The sequence below is a fragment of the Pleurodeles waltl genome, chromosome 2_2 (genome assembly GCF_031143425.1).
Source record: "Pleurodeles waltl isolate 20211129_DDA chromosome 2_2, aPleWal1.hap1.20221129, whole genome shotgun sequence".
Taxonomy (NCBI): Eukaryota; Metazoa; Chordata; class Amphibia; order Caudata; family Salamandridae; genus Pleurodeles; species Pleurodeles waltl.
In genome coordinates this window covers 882127795-882147900 of record NC_090439.1, presented here as the reverse complement: position 1 = coordinate 882147900, position 20106 = coordinate 882127795, and positions in this window count along the sequence as shown.

Here is a 20106-nt window from a genome sequence, read left to right as displayed (position 1 = left end):
GAAAATTAGAGTAAATTTTAATAAATTTGACAACACCTAAATGACAAAAATCCAGTAAGGGAAACCGGAGCTTTGAAGTGTAAGGTTGAAAGTGACACCAATAAGTGTTAAGTGCCAACTGCAGTCAACAGGTCGTGCTGGACCTGTACCTCAGAACAAATTAAGGCTGACCATGATAAAGGGTCAGATACAGGAACCAGGTTCAATCCCTTTAGAAGTCTCACCTTCGGACTTAGTCTCAGTAATAGAAGTCAAAAATCCTCAGGGGGGCAAGGCAGCAGGCTGTGACCAAAGATAGGCACTCAACGAGGTCACAGTAAAGCTGTTGGTTTTTGGCAGGAATGCTCTAAGCAGGAGAACTATGAATTTTGCTCATAAGGAAAATCAGCCAGATACTTTTGGCACCTTTACACACCGAAGATTTCAACATTCTGACTTACCCACTTTTTTGGAGCTTGGATTCTTCCAGAAGGGCAAGGCCGCAGGCTGTAGCCAAAAAGTGCTACACAAGGCTGGATACCTTCTCCATAAGGTCTGCTGAATAAATAGCTCTGAGTCGGAGCTACCTGAATCTTTGGTTCAGCTGCAACTCACCTTCGTCAGAATTTCTTGGCAGGTTGGTCCCGATCCTCTGGATGTCTTTGGAGCCAAAAGTTTTTTAAGTTCTATCTTTCAGGATGTTAGGACGAGCACAATCTGACACCAGGACTTAGGGGTTAAGACTTACTCCAGCAAAGGGCCAGCAGCAGAGTCCAGGCAATTGCAGAAATGGCCTCTCGTAACTTGTTCTGTCCCTGTAGCTTGAGCAAGAATTCACTCTTATAACTCTTGGAGTCCACTTCTTTGTGCTGTGTACAAGAAGGTGAGCAGGTCCAGTCTTTTAGGCTCTTCTCAGGTCACATAGAGGTGGTGAGGTCCTCTTCTGTTCTTCCATATGTCCAGAAGGTGTTCTGAGGAGGGTACTGTGGGTGACACATTTGGCTTGGCACCAGTCTGTGGGCCCCTCCCTAACCAATAGGATTAATGTTTGTAGGAGCAACCCGACCTGCATTTGCAGCCCTTTCCTTTGTGCTCTACTACAAACAATTCCACAGTGTGCTTTCCTGCCTATATCCAAATTGGTGAAACCCTTTTCCCCTTGAGCAGAGACCGTGTGCTCACCCGAGAGATGTGACCGAGGAAAAGAGCAACTCCTCCTCTGTGGTCACCCAAGACCAGTTCTGGTGGCAGCTCCAGTCAAGCAAAAGATGGTAATTTCTAACAGGTAACCTTAAATGCAATTTTGTTTTCTGCTGGGGCTAAACATTGTAACAGAAAATCTCCCTTTAATTTGGAGCGACCTTCACCTCATCTCCTACGTTTTGAATCTCCCCACTAGTACTGCTGCTAAAGAAGTGATGAAGGAAGGAACTTACTTTGTAATACTTGCCAGTCATCTCGTCACAAACTCTCCAATCAACCAAATAACAGTGGGACAATGTTACAATTATTTCATCAGTGGATTCAACTCAACAAGACTCCACATTTCCTAAGCAGAGAAAGGGATCCTTGGTTCACTTAAAAAACCCAAAGAAGCTGAAAAAAGAATTAGGTGCTCAACAACAACAACTGAGAAATGCAAATACAAATTACAAAATAGACCGCAAGCACCAGAGCAAGATATACAAATCATCAATTAGGCATGCACAGTAACTCTATTACCTCTTCTGGATCCTCAATATAAAATGCCTCCTGAAGATCCAACATAGAATACTCTCTGAATTCCGCAAATCAGAGTTAACCACCAACTCCCCAATCAGCAACTCATGGAATCTACTTGACAAACAAAGAAGAAGCCCAAGTTTGGCATCTTTAGGATAGTGCCATACTCTGCGATTAGATCCATGTTATAAACAGCTCACAGAATTATCTTTCAGGTTACCACAGATAGAGAGCTCAGAGCCGATCAGATGATTCAGAAGCTGAGGAGTTTGTTGAATACACTGTTTCAGAACATGCAGCTTGCACACATGAACTGCTCTTTTTCCTTTCTAGCCCCCAAAGGGCCTCCAGTAAGCTATAGACCGTACATTTGGCACAAATTAGCACTAGTGCATGATGAGCACACATTATGAAATATGGGCATGCTTCTGTTTGCTTGACATAGCCTGAAAAAGGAGTTGTGAGGAACTTCAGAGTTTTGTGCCTATGTAATATTCTTCTGTATACACTGTCTTCGGTTGGGTGCCATACGTAGGCAAATTACTTTAATTTGTCCAAAATATATGCTATACTTGTTATCCACTTTCATGTGTCGATAATGTTTCCATGTTTGAGCAACAGGAACTGATAAAAAGTACTTCTATCATTCACTCACTCTGCGTTCCATAAGTACTTCTCTCTGATATAGATTAAGATGGCTCCTTTGTCTTGAATGGATGCAGGGCATGCTCCTTTTCATTCCCACATTAAAAAGAGAATGCCCAAGGCCATTTTACTTTCTTAGAGGTTGATTTTGGAGAGAACATCAATCACCCACCTGGAATACCTAAATCATATCTGTTTCCTTTAGTCAATCACTGACCCAAATACCAAGAGTTTGTCAAAGCTCTTTCTAAGTGTGCAATTTTGGGTGAAAAATTATTTTTTAATACAAAAGATTGTTATGATGAATATAATTGTAACTGATGCACTATTAATATTGCATTTAAAACAATATTGACTGGAGGATTAGAAGTGTGTTTATTAATGTAGCTTAGTTATGCCGCATTTCTGCAGAGATACCATTTTATTAAAAGTTATACTGTTTTGGGGTTCTATTCATCTTGCTCCTGCTCATTACCCGTCCCAGATAATGGCCCCCTTTGTGTCTTCTCTCCCCATAGACGGGCAGTGCTCAGACAGGTGTGAAGCAATTTGTTATTTTCCATAGAGAGCATGTATTGTGAATGAAACTTTGTGCACTGAATGTATCATTTTGAAGGACATTTCTGCTGGAAGTTCTGATGTAGGCTTGCTACTAGCATATATTAGTGTATGAGTCTTCGTATGAAAATATTCATATTGTGTTGTACATCTCTGGGCTGCACTGTTACTGTGGAAGCTAATGGGAGTTTTCCTATTCCTCAGAAGTGAGTTACTGTTATAATTTTTGTTGTGACGATCTATATTCTGAGTTGCTCGATATGTGGCATCACTAGTCATGCCATGCTGAATTTGCAGTTTTTGCTTACAATTCTGATATCTATGTACTCTGTATATGAGCTTTCATGCAAAACATCTTACATTTTTCTTTAATGCCCATTTTTGATTTTGTAAAAAAAAATCTTTAACTTGTCATTGATCTAGAATTTAGGGGGTTATTACAACTTTGGAGGAGGTGTTAATCCGTCCCAAAAGTGACAGTAAAGTGACGGATATACCACCAGCCGGATTACGAGTTCCATAGGATATAATGGACTCGTAATACGGCTGATGGTATATCTGTCACTTTACCGTCACTTTTGGGACGGATTAACACCTCCTCCAAAGTTGTAATAACCCCCTTAATTTTTTAGTGGTCCCAATCATTATATTATTACTCTGCTAAGTTGAAATTGTGGGGCCCAATGCCGAGGAGGTGGTGACTCTTATCGCAAGAGCAAGGGTGCAGGAGCTGAGCTGCCTGAGGTAAATTTTGGGGCGATCAAAATATTGGGGTGCAGTTCAATACTGGGGCTTAGTTCCCACAAAAGTCCTAGAAGAGGATGTTTAAGTAAAAGCACCTCTAATTTGGTAGAAGTTCCCCAAAAGATTTTTCCAGAGACTTATGAGTCTTTAATGCCCCGGGCGAGGAAGAAATATGTTTTTGGAGCCAACATTTCTAGTACTGGCGACTCCCAAGAAGTGATTTGCGGAGTGTTCCTGAACAATTTAAAGTGTAAATAAAAATAGGCTGAACTTATTTGTGTGGTGTATATTTTTGTGATGTATGTTGCTGTATGTTGAAGTTTGAGAAATGTTTTTTGGTTTCTGTTGTGAGTTGTTTGAATGTGCAATGATTGTGGGTTTAATTGGAGATTGATTACTGTTATACTGATGTGTTTGTAAATGGATTTAAAGATCATTTGAGGTTTTAGTGTTAATATCAATTGGTTTTGCTTGGTTATCGATTCGGCAAAATTGAAGAGCTTAAGGTATATTGGTTTTACTTGTCTGTAATTGTGGTGTGTGGAGTGACACACTGCTTAGACATTGATAGGGATCCAAAGCTAATGAGTTTTTTTCCTAGGTTGCGTGCTTCATTTGAGTTGGTAGTTCCTGCTCTTGAGTGCACGGGAGCAAGCCACTGACTAGGGTGGATTACCACTGTACGGGAGTCTGCCTGGTGTGAATTGTAGTACTTAGAGAAACATTTTCTCGCTTTCCACTCTTGATTTTGAATTTTGTTCTTGCTTCTGACATTTTGTGGTTTTGATTGAATTGTTTTACTTAATATACTGACTTTCCTTCCTTTCTAAGATAATCAGAAAAAGGTTTATTAAGTTATTTTGGTTTAACGAGGTTTTGCAAATGTTTTCCTGTTCGTGGATAAGTCGTGCTCTGATTGATTAGCCAGGCAGGGAGCCACACTGGGACTGGTGATAGGTCATCACAAAGCAGTGCTCTGATTCGTTGGTTATTGACAGAGCCATGCTATAAAAGGGTAACCGGTGACAGAGCAGCGCTGTGATTGGTGTTCTCTAGTTCTTTTATTGTGATTTTGAGTTCATTTTTTAGTTTGTTTTGAGCAGACTATGGTGGTCATTTCGACCCTGGCGGTCCGAGACCGCCAGGGCTAATAGGACGGAAGCACCGCCAACAGGCTGGCGGTGCTTCCAGCCCTATTACGACCGCGGCGGAAGCGCTGCGGTCGCACCTCCGGGGCCGGCGGTTTCCCGCCATTTTAGCCCCGGCGGTGATAATCCGCCAGGGCAGCGCTGCAAGCAGCGCTGCCCTGGGGATTATGACACCCCTACCGCCAGCCTGTTTCTGGCGGTTTGCACCGCCAGGAAGAGACTGGTGGTAAGGGGTGTCCTGGGGCCCCTGCACTGCCCATGCCACTGGCATGGGCAGTGCAGGGGCCCCCTAACAGGGCCCCGGGCAGCTTTTCACTGTCTGCATAGCAGACAGTGAAAAGCGCGACGGGTGCAACTGCACCCGTCGCACGGCCTCAACACCGCCGGCTCCATTAGGAGCCGGCTCCTATGTTGCGGCCTCATCCCCGCTGGGCCGGCGGGCGCAAACTTGGTTTGCGCCCGCCGGCCCAGCGGGAATGTCATAATGGGGGCCGCGCGAGTGCGGCTGCATTGGCGGCCGCACAGCGGTTACCGCATGGCGGGCGGCAGTAGCCGCCCGCCAAGGTCGTAATGACCCCCATAATGTGAAATTTGGTTGTAAAGAATACAGTTACTGTGGTTCCCAGGGAGTGTAAGAAGTTACCAACAGAAGGAATGCCAGCTTAAGAGGTGATGAAAAAGAATTGGTACTATACTTGTACTTGGATGTCAGATTGAATTAGGTACACTGAACATGATGATGTTTAACAATTTCTATCACAGAGTACCTTTAACATTTGAAAGATAAATTGTATGAGACAATTTATGTATGACATGAAGCCGATGCCTAGACCCACACAGTTTGAGGCATTTAACAAATGGGACCACATAACAGCAGGGAAAGAGAGAAAAAATGCTACAAGGCAAATGAAAAGTTAATTTAAGCATTGGCTTGAGGGTAAAACGAATTGTCAGGGAAAGAGTTGGAGAAGGATATGACTGAATGTGTAAAAACATTCCCTGCTATAATTAATGAGAATGATGGCAAAGACCAAACAAATAAAAAGGAGAAATAGAATAATGATTCTGATGAGCAGGATATTTTTAATTGAGCTTTTGAATATTATACACCGTTTATTTACAACAAGATTAACAGGAACAAGTGAGGCTAGCTCAGGACCTGATACAGGTGATGGGGCAGTTGGTGGTATGGTTGCACAGAGCTCTACTACTCCTGTAGTAGTACTGTGCACACTGACAGAGACAGTGATGACTGTTGTGCCTAGCTCAAGGGAGATACACAATTGGAAGTACAGAGTAAAGCTGTCGCATGAGCAAAAACATTGGTAGTTAAAGAAATTCCCAAACAAATTAATATTTGCATTAAAACAATTGAATTTCATGAAATGCTGCAGGGACATGCTGACTTAAATAGACTATTGACTTAGAATGCTGATGAGATTAGATATTTGATTAAAGAAGCCACCAGGTAATGCAAGTGAGGCATATGACTAATTGGAAGAACTAGCTGACGAATTAAAGATTGACACCAGCAAGATGAAGAGAGTGAAAAAAAATTTTCAAAATGGATTTGACATATGATGAAATTAAGGAGATGGGTTTAGTTGTACTGAGAGCCTATGTTAAAGATTACATTGAGAACACAAGGGACTAAAGTGATTTGAAGAAATATTGAGAAAGATGGAAGAAAGGGACAGCAAATAAAATGCGAATGAAAGGGAATAAAGTGATTCAGAAGTTGGGACGGGAGCAATTTAAGAGTTTCCTTTGAAAGAAGTTCTTTAAGGACATTTTGTGCATGTGCCATGAACTCAAGCTGATTTGTATGCATTTATTAACAATTTTCCAAAATTGAGAGAGGATCCAGGAAAATGGTTTGAAAAAATGCATAAACTGATACACAGTTACCAGATGCTGTGGGCTAATTTGAATATGCTAATTGAGATTGTGGTTTCTTGTAATTTTTTAGCTGAATGTATGGCTGTTCTTGAGTGGTCTACACAAGGATCACGTTTAGTGGTGCTTCTTCTGAAGAGGTAGCTACCAAATATAAGAATGTGATTGAACTTTTGAAAAAGCGAGTTCCTTAAAAGGATACAAATTGGAATACATTTTTGAGAAGTTCAAAAGAACCAAAAGAGTCAGTGCATGCCTTTTATGAGAGACTTATGCAGATTTTTAAGTGACATAATGGAGTTGAAGATCCTGAAAGAGATGGAGCTGGTGAATACGTGTCTGCTTTTGTGAATGGTTTGAGGCCAGATATTAATATTCCCATTCAGCAGAATAAATTGTGTTGGCATACAAGGAGAATAGATGAGATTTCGGAATTGGCGGAATATAGTAGTGAATATCTTGAGATGATATAGAAAAACATCAAAGAGAAGTTAATGATTTCCCAAACAAAGCATTTGGAGAAAGGATCTCAGAATCAAATAGGTTCAAATATGAATTTTGTTCAGACTGACATGAAAGGAGTGAATCAGATGCAGATGAAAGGTGGTGGTAGAGGTGATGTTATGAATCAGAATGGTGAAATGGTGAAAAAGAATACAGCTTGTCATGTCTGTTGGAAGGTCTGGAACTGGAAAAGGGAATGTCCTCAGAATCATAGGATTCAGGAGAATGTAGAACAACTTTCACAGAAACAGAAAAATAGTGTGATGGTCTTGAATATGCAAAATTATGAACAGAATATTAAGGGGGTCATTCCAACCCTGGCGGTCGGTGTTAAAGCGGCGGCCAACCCGCCAACAGGCAGGCGGTCAAAAAAATGGAATTCTGACCCTGGCGGAAACCGCCAACACAGACCGCCACTTTAACACTCCGACCGCCACGGCGGGACAAACAAACAGCGCGGCGGGAGACAATGTACCACCCACCCCATCACAACTCACCAATCCGCCACCTTTTCCGGGGCGGGAGCCCCGCCGATAAAAACACGGCGGAAACAGACTACGAACGGGAAAACGCTCACCTCTATACACTCCACGAGGAATCTGGACAGCATGGAACCAGAACTACACATCCTACCAGCTATTGTCTACCTGCTCCTCTACCAGGAGCATGAACGCCGGCGCAGAAGACAACGGTGAGTACTGCACCTACGACACAGGGGAGGGGGGAGGAGAAAAGATTACGGGCACACACACATACGCGACACACCCACCCTCACCCACCACTACCTACACATCAATGCAGAGCAACAACTCAGAGTGACACCCCCCAAACCCCCCGGAAGAATGCCAAGACAAAATAAAATGATCATGAAATTCAAATATATTGTAAGGCTAAGTAAAACAAAAATTTCCAACATCTATAACTATATACACATATGTAAATCGTCCTGTCCAAATTGGGTTTCAGTCATTGTACGTGGGCCAATGGGCCTAAACACATGGGCAAAGCCCACACAGGAGACCCGAATCCATTGGAGAGAACACTGCAGGGGCATCAGATAGAAAAACTACAGGCACCTCAGGGGGAAGGGAAGGCACCTCAGCCACATGAGTCCACGACGCCAGATCCACGAGGGGCCTCCATGGCCACTGTCCCATCAGGGGGAGTGCAAAGCCACAGTCTCACAAGTCTACAGTGGGTGGCTTGCCCACTGTTACATCCTGGGGAGTGCAAAGTCACAGTCTCACAAGTCTCTACAGTGGGTGGCTTGCCCACTGTGCCATCCTGGGGAGTGCAAAGCCACAGTCTCACAAGTCTCTACAGTGGGTGGCTTGCCCACTGTTACATCCTGGGGAGTGCAAAGCCACAGTCTCTCAAGTGGATTACAGACTCCACTGGTACTGGAGGAGGCATGGTGCCCAGAGTGCATCGTGCAGCCCTGCCCGACACAGATCCGGGCCTGCCCCTTCTGCCAATGGGCCAGCGGTGCTTGACTTGAAGGGCCCAGCGGAGCGGTGCTTGAGACGAAGGGCCCAGCGAAGCGGTGCAGAGATGAAGGGCCCAGCGGAGCGGTGCTTGAGATGAAGGGCCCAGCGGAGCGGTGCTTGAGATGAAGGGCCCAGCGGTGCAGAGATGAAGGGCCCAGCGGAGCAGTGCATAGATGAAGGGCCCAGCGGAGCGGTGCTTGAGATGAAGGGCCCAGCGGAGCGGTGCTTGAGATGAAGGGCCCAGCGGAGCGGTACAGAGATGAATGGCCCAGCGGAGCGGTGCAGAGATGAAGGGCCCATCGGTGCGTTGCAGAGATGAAGGGCCCAGCGGAGCGGTGCTTGAGATGAAGGGCCCAGTGGAGCGGTGCTTGAGATGAAGGGCCCAGCGGAGCGGTGCTTGAGATGAAGGGCCCAGCGGAGCGGTGCTTGAGATGAAGGGCCCAGCGGAGCGGTGCAGAGATGAAGGGCCCAGCGGAGCGGTGCTTGAGATGAAGGGCCCAGCGGAGCGGTGCTTGAGATGAAGGGCCCAGCGGAGCGGTGCTTGAGATGAAGGGCCCAGCGGAGCGGTGCAGAGATGAAGGGCCCAGCGGAGCTGTGCAGAGATGAAGGGCCCAGCGGAGCGGTGCAGAGATGAAGGTCCCAGCGGAGCGGTGCTTGCGATGAAGGGCCCAGCGTAGCGGTGCTTGAGATGAAGGGCCCAGCGGAGCGGTGCTTGAGATGAAGGGCCCAGCGGAGCCATGCTTGAGATGAAGGGCCCAGCGGAGCCGTGCAGAGATGAAGGGCCCAGCGGAGCGGTGCTTGAGACGGCGGTGCCCAGCGGAGCGGTGCTTGAGACGGCGGTGCCCAGCGGAGCGGTGCTTGAGACGGCGGTGCCCAGCGGAGCGGTGCAGAGATGAAGGGCCCAGCGGAGCGGTCCAGAGATGAAGGGCCCAGCGGAGCGGTGCTTGAGACGGCGGTGCCCAGCGGAGCGGTGCTTGCGATGAAGGGCCCAGCGGAGCGGTGCTTGAGATGAAGGGCCCTGATCAGCGGTTCTTGAGACGGCGGTGCCCAGCGGAGCGGTGCTTGAGATGAAGGGCCCAGCGGAGCGGTGCTTGAGATGAAGGGCCCTGTTCAGCGGTTCTTGAGACAGCGGTGCCCTGTTCAGCGGTGCTTGTCTTGAAGGGCCCTGTTCAGCGGTTCTTGAGACGGCGGTGCCCTGTTCAGCGGTGCTTGTCTTGAAGGGCCCTGTTCAGCGGTTCTTGAGACGGCGGTGCCCTGTTCAGCGGTGCTTGTCTTGAAGGGCCCTGTTCAGCGGTTCTTGAGACGGCGGTGCCCTGTTCAGCGGTGCTTGTCTTGAAGGGCCCTGTTCAGCGGTTCTTGAGACGGCGGTGCCCAGCGGAGCGGTGCTTGAGATGAAGGGCCCAGCGGAGCGGTGCTTGAGTTGAAGGGCCCTGTTCAGCGGTTCTTGAGACGGCGGTGCCCTGTTCAGCGGTGCTTGTCTTGAAGGGCCCTGTTCAGCGGTGCTTGTCTTGAAGGGCCCTGTTCAGCGGTGCTTGTCTTGAAGGGCCCTGTTCAGCGGTGCTTGTCTTGAAGGGCCCTGTTCAACGGTTCTTGACATGTGTCTCCAGGGCACCATATCCGGCCAATATATGGAGTTCACTCGCCATCCGACTTCTCGCTTGCGGGGCCCTCCTGTGCTGGAGTCCCGGGCCCGTGGGTGTCCTCCTTCACACCCGGAATGGGGCTGGTGGGGCCCTCCTGGGCAGCTCGCCTGGTGCCGGACTTGTCGGCCGTGCTGCCCTTGCCATCCTTCCGTGATTCTCTGTGGACCTTGCCTCCCTTTGTAGATGTGCCAGGTGGCACCCCACTTCCTGACGGTGCCAGGGTAGTGCCTTTGGAGGCTGCCGTCTCTGGCCTCTCGCGCCGGGCCTTGCCTTTCTTGGTTTTTTTCCCAGGGGGTGGGCTGGCTGTCCCTTTACTGCTGGCCGATGTAGCTGCCCTTGAAGGTGGTGGACTCCAATATCCTTGTAGTATGGTCCTTGTAGGTCCAGGGGTTGTGGTGGCTGAGGTGCTGATTGGACTCTTACGAGATGGAGGGGTGGGTCAGGTGATGGAAAGAGGTTAATTTTGGATAGGAAAAACTTTTTAGGAGCAGTGGGAAGGGTAGGTGCAGTGGGTATGGGAGTGGAGGAAGAGGATGTGGTTGTAGGAGAGTCAAGTGTGGTGTCTTTGGGTGCAGGTGCTTGTGACGGAGGCTGTCGTGAGGTGGATGGCTGTTGGGTGGGTGGCTGCCTGCGTTTGTGTGGTTTGGAAGAGGGGGTGACAGACACACTGGGAGAGGATACAGGGGACGTGTGAATGGCAGTGGGGGTGGTGACTGCACGTGTGCGGAGTGTTCTGTTGGGTGTGCTGGTGATGGACGTAGTGGCTGATGATGTTGTGCATGCAAGTGTGAGTGGAGACGTCACAGGGAGGGAGGAGGGAGACGAGGAGGAGGGGGACACAGAGAAGGCAGTGGCTGTTGGTATGTCTGCATGTGGCTGTTGCTTGTGTGAATGCTTGTGTGATGTGTGGTGCTTATGTCTGGATGAGCTGCCCTTGAGTGTTGAGGTGTGTGCAGGCTGGTCTGTAGGTGTGTCTGGGATAGGCAGAGGAACAGGGGAGTGGGACTGGGTGGAGGAAGTTGGAGGAGGGAGGCAGGAGACAGGGACAATGGCTGCCGTCAGTGCTGAGGCCAGAGCGTTGAACGATCGCTGATGGGCAGCCTGACCCGAATGAATGCCCTCCAGGTATGCATTGCTCCGGTGCACCTCCCTTTCTACCCCCTGGATGGCATTCAAAAGGGTAGACTGCCCAACAATGAGCGTCCTGAGGAGGTCAATGACCTCCTCACTGAGGGCAGCAGGGGTAACTGGGGCAGGGCCTGAGGTGCCTGGGGCGAAGGAGATGCCCGCCTTCGTGTGCGAGTGGGCACGGGCGAACGCTGAGGGGCTGCTTGGAGGGCAGAGCTGGTGCGCTGGGTGGCGGCTGTACCTGTTGTTGCGGTGGGCACGGATGTTGCCGCCACCACAAGGGAGCTCCCTTCCGAGGACGTGTCTGTGTCGCTGATGTCTCCACGTGTCCCCGTTGTGGAGCTCCCCTCGCCCTCCGTCTCACTGGTGAACTCCAAGTCGGTTGCATGGCCCTCCAGGGCCATGTGAGATGAAGCTTCCTCATGCTCCGATGCCACTTCTCCTCCGCCTGATGATGCTAATGCACACATGAACAGGAAGAGCAGCAAAAAAGGGGAGGGGAATAAAGACATGTTGAGTGCATGCATTGGCAACACAGTTACCGGAGAGGACAGACACAGAAGCCCCCTGCACTACGCCGCGCACTTGGGGTACACTACTCAATCATTGGGACTTGGCCTACAAGCCTATGGACGACAACTGCACACATAGGTGACACAGGGCCATGGATAGCTGTACTTGGCACCCTACAGAGGTGGGGGGCGAGGGCACAGGGCCATGCCTTACGGAGGGGCCTAGCCTACAGAAATCGCCCTGGCCTAGGGATACCCACAGCCCTCCTCCCCCACCCAGACACCTCCACTGCGCGCTAAGAGAGCAGAATGTGCTGGTACTCACTCCCTTGTGTCTGCTGTGATGTCCTCACGCGCCCATCCAAATCTGGGTAGGCCACCGCCAGGATCCGAGACATCAGGGGGGTCAATTGACGAGTGGCACCCCTCCTACGTTGGGAGGCCATCTCCAGCAGAGCCTCCGCGGTCTTCCTGCTCTTGCGGCAGTGGGTGCCCCGTCTGTTGTGGACCCCCAGGGTCCGGACGTCCTTGGCGATGGCACGCCAAATGTCGATTTTCTGATGGGCGCTGACCTATGTCACATGTACAGGGGGAGAAATAACATTATTATAATTTTCTGCATGCTCGATATGAGTGGCCCCCCATCCCCACCCTTGCCATGTGGCACATGCTCTCATCCGTCGTTTGATGCATGCCTCAATCGCTCCCCTCCCCACCATCTTTCATCCACCCGACTCAACACAGGCATTGCCCCCAAAGCATGCTCCCAGTGTACTTACCTGTTGGTCTGGAGGACCGTAGAGTAGCGCATACTGGGGGAGGTCCCCATCCACAAGTTTCTCCAATTCTTCAGAAGTGAAGGCAGGGGCCCTTTCCCCAGTCGCAGCAGCCTTTGTATCTTCCAGACCGAGGTCACAGTAGCACCTGCAGTATAGGTCCTCTCCTGTGGATGATCAGGTCTCGAGTGATTAAGCAGATAGAAAATGGCGGTCACATCCGCGGCAGTGCGTACCGCGGCAGTGCGTCCCGCGACCGCCAGCGCACTTCGTCATTGGCTCCTGAAACGCATAGGGTTCAATGTTAACTAATGCGGCTTTGCGCCGCGGTCTTCGACCGCCTACCGCCACGGTGTGCCACACCAGCGCATTGACCTCACATCCCATTGTCGCACTTCACAGGTCAGGCAGCCGCCATTTCAAGGGCCCACATGGCTTAATTACTACTGCGTCACACATGCCTAGGCCTTGCATCGACACTCATACAAGCCATTCAATGCATAGAGAATCGTGTACTGTGCAAGCTGTGGGAACGTACCTGTGGGTTGATTGACTCTGTGCTCGCTGTTGTCCTTCCTAGGCACCGTCCGCTGGGACTTGCGAGGAGATGGAGGAATGTTCCCGTGTACAGACCGCTGGTGGACCTGTCGACAATGGAGGAACGACATGTCATTCTGACATACAGGCTTGACCAAGCCACTATACAGGAACTGTGTGCCCAGCTGGAGCCAGACCTGATGTCACCCATCCGCCAACCCACAGGGATCCCCCCTCTAGTGCAGGTGCTGTCAGTACTCCATTTTTTGGCAAGTGGGTCATTTCAAACAACAGTGGCCATTTCATCAGGGATGTCTCAGCCTATGTTTTCAAAGGTGTTGTCCAGAGTGTTGTCTGCCCTGCTCAAACACATGCGGAGATACATCGTTTTCCCTGAGGTGGGGGATTTGCCTACAGTGAAGGGTGATTTCCATGCCCTTGGACATATTCCCAACATCATTGGTGCCATTGATGGGACACATGTGGCTTTGGTACTCCCCAGTGAAAGTGAACAGGTGTACAGGAACAGAAAAAGTTATCATTCCATGAATGTCCAGGTGGTCTGTTTGGCTGACCAGTACAACTCCCATGTAAATGCCAAGTTCCCTAGGTCAGTGTATGACGCATATATCATGCGAAATAGCAGCATCCCTTATGTGATGGAACAACTACAGAGACACCGTGTGTGGGTAATTGGTGACTCAGGTTACCCCTACCTGTCGTGGTTACTGACCCCAGTGAGGAATCCCAGGACAAGGGCAGAGGAACGGTACAATGAGGCACATGGGCGTACTAGGAGGGTGATCGAGCGGACCTTCGGCCTCCTGAAGGCCAGGTTTAGGTGCCTGCATATGACAGGTGGATCCCTAATGTACTCACCAAAGAAGGTGTGCCAGATCATCGTGGCCTGCTGTATGCTTCACAACCTGGCTTTGCGATGCCAGGTGCCTTTTCTGCAGGAGGATGGTCCAGATGGTGGTGTTGTGGCAGCTGTGGAGCCTGCGGAGAGTGAAGAGGAGGAAGACGAAGAGGACGACACAGACAACAGGGACAGAGTAATACAGCAGTATTTTCAATAACACATAGGTAAGAATCAACACCGGCATTTTACATTTACTTACAGTCTCCTGCCTCTCCACTGTCTGTCCTTTTCACCCAGTGTATGCTAACAGAGTTGTGACTTTCCCTTCCAATTTCAGAGATGTGGGCCCCACTGCGTGACCTCTGCTTTGTTTACCCATGGACTACAGCTGTGTGACAGTGGTATGTTGTCATCACAATGTAACTGGTCATTTTGGCACGTTTATGTCTAATACATATTTTCATAAATACAGGCAGACTCCAGATTATTTGTGTGCAATAAGTGTGTTTATTAAAGTGCTCAATTTTAGGACATGGTTGAAAATCGGTGATGGGTGATGGTGGAGGAATGTCCATGGCAGAGTCCAGATTCTCAGTCTCACAGGTGCATTGTCCATATGCCTGTGGAAGGTGGAGCAGGGGCAGTTTAAGGTTGGACAGGGTGACAATGTGGGACAGTGGGATGACATCAGGGGGTATCCTTTCCTGGCGGGGGTCTTGGCATCCTACTCTGTCTTCTTCCTAGATCTCAGGCCCCGCTTGCGGGGTGGTTCTTCTTCTGCAGGAGGTGGGGTTCTGGTGGCCGGTTGTTCCTGTGTCGGGGCCTCCTGTCCACTAGCGCCGGCGGAGGTGGTAGCCTGTTCCTGGTCCATGCTAGTGACAGGGGCCCTTTGTGGTGCCACATGGTCCCGCAATGTGGTGACAATCTGGTTGAGAGCTACAACGATGGTGCCCATTGTGGAACTAATGTTTCTCAGTTCTTCCCTGAACCCCATAAACTGTTCCTCCTGCAGTACCTGGATCTCCTGGAACCTGGCCAGGACCGTCGCCATCGTCTCCTGGGAGTGGTGGTATGCTCCCATGATGGAGGTGAGGGCCTCGTGGAGAGTGGGTTGCCTGGGCCTGTCCCCCCCCTGTCGCACAGCAGCCCTCCCAGTTCCCCTGTTTCCCTGGGCCTCTGTCCCCTGGACCGTGTGCCCACTACCACTGCCCCCAGGTCCCTGTTGTTGTTGGGGTGGTGGGTTAACCTGGGTGCCCTGTAGTGGTGGACATACTGCTGATTGATGTGTCCTGGAGACAGAGGCATGGGCCCGCTGGGTGGGTGCTGTGCTGGTGTTCCCAGAGGGGGGTGGGTCTGCTGTAGCCTGTGGCTGTCTGAGGGGAACCGACTGTCCCGAGGTCCCCGATGGGCCGGGCTGGTCATCTGGGTCCAGGGAGACAGAGCTGCTGTCATCACTGGGGGCCTCTTCTGGGGGTGGGATGGTCATTTCTGGACCCTCCTGGGCGGTGTGGTGGCGTTCGGGTCCTGCAGGGGTATAAGAGTATGGTTATTGCTTCTGTGTGTGCCACAGCGTGCAATGGGTGGGTGCCCGTGTACCCCAGTGCTGGCATTCCTTTGTGGGGGCTGTTGTGACGGCGGTTTGTGTGGGAGATGGGTATGTGCAGTGGGCATGCTTAGGTGATGGGATGGGTAGGTTGTGATGGTGAGACATTAGCAATGAGGATGTGTGATGGTGGTGGGGGGGAGGGTGGGGGTATGAGTTGGCATGCTGGTGGGGTGGGGGGGATGAAGTAGTGAAGATGAGACTTACCAGAGTCCATTCCTCCGCCTACTCCTGCGAGGCCCTCAGGATGCAGGATGTTCAAGACCTGCTCCTCCCATGTTGTAAATTCTGGGGGAGGAGGTGGGGGTCCGCCGCCAGTCCGCTGCACCGCGATGTTGTGCCTGGATACCATGGAACGCACCTTCCCCCTTAGGTCGTTCCACTGCTTCCTGATGTCGTCCCGATTTCGTGGATGCTGTCCCACAGCGTTGACCCTGTCCACTATTCTTTGCCATAGGTCCATCTTCCTGGCAATGGTGGTGTGCTGCACCTGTGTCCCGAAGAGCTGGGGCTCTACCCGAACTATTTCCTCCACCATGACCCTGAGTTCTGCGTCTGAGAACCTGGGGTGTCTTTGGGGTGCCATGGGGTGGTGTGGATGAGGTGTGGGGTGGTGTTTGCGGTGATGAGTGTGGTGGTGGTAGTGGTGTTTTGTGCGTGGTTGTTGTGTGGGTGATGGCGTAGTGTGCCTCTGTGTCATGGTGTTCTCTATTCTGTGCTGTCTCTCTCTGGGCTTCGTCTCTGATTTGTGGTCGTAGGGGTTTGTGGGTGATGTGGGTGTGTGTTTTATAGTTAATTGGGTGTGTGGGAGTGTTGTGTGTATGTGTCTCAGGTGTGTGTATTTCAAATTGTCCAATGTGGCTGTGTTTTGGAGCTGTATGTGTATTTTGAGCGCGGCGGTGTGTACCGACAATGGAATACCGCGGTTGAAAGACCGCCGCGTGGATTCGTGGGTCGTAATGGCATGGGCGTATTTCTGTTGGCGTGACGGTGGAGGTTTGGTCTTCGCCAGTTTAACGCTGGCCGTTGGTGTGGCGGACTTTTGTGGATGTCGGGTTTTTGGCGGTTTGCCTCTTGAGGGTCAGAATGACCGTGGCGGTTTACCGCGGCGGTGTTGTGGCGTTCTTCTGACCGGCGGTAAGCGCCTTTTACCGCCGAGGTCAGAATGACCACCTAAGTGTTGGAAATAATTTTGAATATCAGTGCCTTTAGTCACAGTGATGCAACACAACATGAGGAACAAGAAGCCCTATAGTACAAGATACCAGCAGAATCCATTGATTCCGAAACATGAGTTGTTGGTAATAATTTAAAATGACGGTGCCTATGATGTTTAGAAAAAAACATCCCTCTGTTCCAATAACATCCTATTTCACAGATTAGAAAAAATTGGCCTGCATTCCGGATATAACATAAGTTGGGATAAATCTACTATATTCTTGCCAGGGCAGATACAGGAATTCCCCCCCCCTCGCCAGTAGAAGTGAAGGTCACCCTTGAGGGCTTCAAATATCTCAGCATTTTCATAAAGCATTATTGAAACACCTGTTATCGTCACAATCTGGGAAGAGTGGTGTCCAGCTTCCAGAACAACACAGATAGATGGAAGGATCTGCCATTTTCACTCTTAGGGCGAGCAGCCCTTTTTAAGATGATTACACTGCCACAGCTTCTATATGTTTTGTGAAAAACATACTTCCCACTACCGAGAGATACATTCACACACGCTGGGGGAATTTTGAGAACTCTCCTGTGGCAGGGTGGGCATCCACGGTTAGCTCTGAAAATCCTGCAGTGAAACCCCTTATAATAGTGGAATAGGCCTACTAGTGGGTGGCACACCTATTCCCGATTAACGACTGAATATTTGCACCACAAGATCACCCAACATATAGACTGGAGAGAGGCCCCTTGGCACATCAATCCTATGTACACTACCTATACAGAGGCAGGTGGTCACAGAGTAAACTCCCTGCAGCACAGGTAGTATTGACGGTATGGGAGACAGCAACAAGAAGGATAGGGTGGGCCCGGAGGGTAACGTGAGCAACCCCTCTGGAGGGTATCATGGCTCAGTGAAATTAATAAACTGCAGGGTTTCAGGGCATGGGACCTAATCGGGATGTCTACTGTTTGACAATTGAGATATCAACTCCTTGGTGACCCTCAGCTCTGAATATGAACTACACAAGTCCTAATTCCTCAAATATGCGCAACTAAAACACCTCTGGATCTCTGAAGGCCTAACCGGCAGTGAGATTCTGGAATATGCCACATTGGAGGGGAGAGTGTTACAGGACGAACGTACCAAAGGGGCAATATCACTTACTTACAGAACACTGAATAACAACATGCCCGATAATTTGAAGAACCTTAGGTACCGCTGGATGAGGGATATAGGCACAATGAAAGACATATATTGGGAGGCGGCTCTCATGCATCCCAGAGAGGTTGCCATTAAGTCCCGACAAAATCCTCCACAGGGTGTACTATGACAGGGCTGAACTGCACATAATGGGGAGGGCGGCATTGCTGTCTGTGATGTAATGCTGACAGAGGTGACTTTTTACATACTCTACAGTGCTGCCCTCTAATCCAGGAGTACTGGACGGTGATCCTGACCGAACTGAAGTTCTTGAACTAACACTCCTGGCTAAATCTGAATGATATAGATGTCCCACACCCTCATCTACTTTCAGCACATTAAGCCTGGTGGTGTCAAACAGGATTTAGTGCAGAATTGGAGGAATGGACCTTTATATGGCAGCGGAGAAAGTAACATATGCTAAGTCCAAGTTATAGGGATCAGTAATAAACACATTGATAATCAGGTTACCGCAGATAATTCAATTGAAAGTGAGCAGGTGGAGAACAATCACCAATTTATTTTGTGTAATTTAATTCCTGTGAACTTGCTGGGAAGTGACTTGCTCTGCTAAATGAATTTTGTGATTTACTGCACACCAGATGGCGTTGTGAATGAAACTCAAGATGAGGATTCTATGTTCAAGATAAGTTCACCAGATTTGAAGAGTTGAGTTATTCCTAGTTTAAACCAAAGAAGACCTGCCTCTGCATTTAAAACATACAGTCAAAGATGAGGTATAGGATTTTACTGGAAAAGAGATTGGATTGATTAGGAGAGCAAAGCCAGTAAAAATAAAAGTCAACCCAGATGCAATATTTCCCAGAACTAAACAATATAGACTTACAAAAGAGGCAGAAGAGGGAATGAAACCACGGGCTGAAAAGATGATTGAGCAAGGAATTTGTCAGGAGATACTTCACAGTTCTTGTAACTCTCCTGTGATGGAAATTAAAAAGTGGTATGGCAAGTGGAGAATCATACAGGATCTCCTCAAAATTAACAAGAGTGCTGTTCCATGTTGTCCGGTAGTACCAAATACTGCGATGATTTTGCTTCAGGTTCCATCAGAGGCACAATGCTATACAGTCATCAACTTATGGCAAACATTCTTGTCAATTTGCAGTTCCCTTTTGTGTTTCAATTTTTGAATAAACTTCTTGTATCGTGTAGGATCCCTCAAAGGTATATGGAAAGCCCCTTGATTTTTAGTCAAATCCTAAAGAAAGATCTAGAGAGTTTGAAGTTGTTGTGCAATTCAGTCTTAGGGCAGTATAGTGATCAATCAATCAATCAATCAAGTAATTTATAAAGCGTGCTACTCACCCGTCAGGGTCTCAAGGTGCTGGGGGGGGGAGCTACTGATCGAATAGCCATGTCTTGAGGCGTTTCCTGAATGTTGGGAGGTCCTGGGTCTGGCGTAGGTGGAGCGGGAGGGAGTTCCAGGTCTTAACGGCGAGGTGAGAGAAGGATCTTCCTCCGGCGGTGGTGCGGCGATTGCGGGGGACGGAGGCGAGGGCGAGGGTGGTGGAGCGAAGGTGGCGGGTGGGAGTATGGAAGGTGAGTCTGTCATTGAGGTAGGCCGGACCTGTATTGTGGAGGGCTTTGCGTGCGTGAGGAGTTTGAAGGTGATCCTCTTCGATACAGGTAGACAGTGTAGGTCTCTGAGGTGGGCAGAAATGTGGTCACGGCGTGGGACGTCAGGCGGAAGCGTTTTGGATACATTGCATTTTCGTTTGTAGTTTGGCCGTAGTTCCTGCATAGAGTGCGTTTCCGTAGTCCAGTCGGCTGCTGATTAGGGCGTGGGTGACTGTTTTTCTGGTTTCAACGGGAACCCACTTGAAAATCTTGTGGAGCATGCGAAGGCTGTTGTAGCAGGAAGAGGAGATTGCGTTGACCTGCTGAGTCATGCTGAGTGCTGAGTCCAGGATGATTCCCAGGTTTTGTGCTTGAGTTGTGGGTGTGGGTGCAGCTCCTTGGGAGGTCGGCCACCAGGA